Raw genomic sequence first — 2500 nt, forward strand, 5'->3', positions numbered from 1 at the left:
AATAGATCAGTAAGAAATGGAAGAAGAAATAAAAATAATTTCCTGGACTAGAAATGGACTGGATTCGGCCATTCGGCAAGAGGAAGGAAAATATGGAATAAATGAGGGAAGTTAAGATCAGAAATGATAGGCCTACGAGAGGTTCCTCTGGGAAAGCTACACCCAAAACTTTTGAGGAAGGAAGATGGCAGAAATTGGAACAAACTTTTCACTTGAAGGGAAGCTTTTCACGTCAAACCAGCTATTTAAATCAACCCCTCGCAGCCATCCTGGCAGAGAAGCAGAAAACCGAAACACTCCAGTCCGGCCGAGGCCCGGGTAAACCGGTCCCGCCCGAGCGAGCGTCCCGGTAGACCGGGACGGCTGCCGGGCGCGGGCACCCCCGGGGCCCGGCGCTGGCACCGAGGCGAAGGGGGAGGTCCCCGACCGAGGCCCGCGGCGCCGGAGCCGGGATCCCGTACCTCCATCGCGGCGGGGGAAACGGAAAGACTGACCCGGCCGAGGCCCCGGTAGACCGGGACGGCTGCCGGGCGCGGGCACCCCCGGGGCCCGGCGCTGGCACCGAGGCGAAGGGGGAGGTCCCCGACCGAGGCCCGCGGCGCCGGAGCCGGGATCCCGTACCTCCATCGCGGCGGGGGAAACAGAAAGTGATGCGGCCGGGGCCCCGGTAGACCCGGCCGTCTCCCCGGCGCGGGCACCCCCGGGGCCCGGCGCCGGCACCGAGGCGAAGGGGGAGGTCCCCGACCGAGGCTCGCGGCGCCGGAGCCGGGATCCCGTACCTCCATCGCGGCGTGGGAAACGGAAAGACTGATCCGGCCGAGGCCCCGGTAGACCGGGACGGCTGCCGGGCGCGGGCACCCCCGGGGCCCGGCGCTGGCACCGAGGCGAAGGGGGAGGTCCCCGACCGAGGCCCGCGGCGCCGGAGCCGGGATCCCGTACCTCCATCGCGGCGGGGGAAACAGAAAGTGATGCGGCCGGGGCCCCGGTAGACCCGGCCGTCTCCCCGGCGCGGGCACCCCCGGGGCCCGGCGCCGGCACCGAGGCGAAGGGGGAGGTCCCCGACCGAGGCTCGCGGCGCCGGAGCCGGGATCCCGTACCTCCATCGCGGCGTGGGAAACGGAAAGACTGATCCGGCCGAGGCCCCGGTAGACCGGGACGGATGCCGGGCGCGGGCACCCCCGGGGCCCGGCGCTGTCACCGAGGCGACGACGGGGGTCCCCGACCGAGGCCCGCAGCGCCGGAGCCGGGATCCCGTACATCCATCGCGGCGGGGGAAACGGAAAGACTGACCCGGCCGAGGCCCCGGTAGACCCGGCCGTCTCCCCGGCGCGGGCACCCCCGGGGCCCGGCGCCGGCACCGAGGCGAAGGGGGAGGTCCCCGACCGAGGCCCGCGGCGCCGGAGCCGGGATCCCGTACCTCCATCGCGGCGGGGGAAACAGAAAGTGATGCGGCCGGGGCCCCGGTAGACCCGGCCGTCTCCCCGGCGCGGGCACCCCCGGGACCTGGCGCGGGCACCGAGGCGACGGCGGGGGTCCCCGACCGAGGCTCGCGGCGCCGGAGCCGGGATCCCGTACCTCCATCGCGGCGGGGGAAACGGAAAGACTGACCCGGCCGAGGCCCCGGTAGACCGGGACGGCTGCCGGGCGCGGGCACCCCCGGGGCCCGGCGCTGGCACCGAGGCGAAGGGGGAGGTCCCCGACCGAGGCCCGTGGCGCCGGAGCCGGGATCCCGTACCTCCATCGCGGCGGGGGAAACAGAAAGTGATGCGGCCGGGGCCCCGGTAGACCCGGCCGTCTCCCCGGCGCGGGCACCCCCGGGACCCGGCGCGGGCACCGAGGCGACGGCGGGGGTCCCCGACCGAGGCTCGCGGCGCCGGAGCCGGGATCCCGTACCTCCATCGCGGCGGGGGAAACGGAAAGTGATCCGGCCGGGGCCCCGGTAGACCCGGCCGTCTCCCCGGCGCGGGCACCCCCGGGGCCCGGCGCTGGCACCGAGGCGAAGGGGGAGGTCCCCGACCGAGGCTCGCGGCGCCGGAGCCGGGATCCCGTACCTCCATCGCGGCGTGGGAAACGGAAAGACTGATCCGGCCGAGGCCCCGGTAGACCGGGACGGATGCCGGGCGCGGGCACCCCCGGGGCCCGGCGCTGTCACCGAGGCGACGGCGGGGGTCCCCGACCGAGGCCCGCGGCGCCGGAGCCGGGATCCCCTAGTTCCATCGCGGCGGGGGAAACGGAAAGAGTGATCCGGCCGGGGCCCCGGTAAGCCGGACCCGCCCAAGGCCGTCCCGGTAGACCCGGCCGTCTGCCCGGCGCGGGCACCCCCGGGGCCCGGCGCGGGCACCGACGCGACGGCGGGGGTCCCCGACCGAGGCCCGCGGCCCCGGAGCCGGGATCCCCTTCCGCCCCGCCGGGCTCGCCGGGCCCCTGAGCGGTGGACCGGCGGCTCTCCCTGGCCGGGGCCCGGCTGCGCCAAAGTGGAGCGTTCCCACCCCGGTCTACT

Source organism: Pantherophis guttatus, unplaced genomic scaffold (genome assembly GCF_059756535.1).
Source record: "Pantherophis guttatus breed Tessera unplaced genomic scaffold, ASM5975653v1 scaffold_21, whole genome shotgun sequence".
Taxonomy (NCBI): Eukaryota; Metazoa; Chordata; class Lepidosauria; order Squamata; family Colubridae; genus Pantherophis; species Pantherophis guttatus.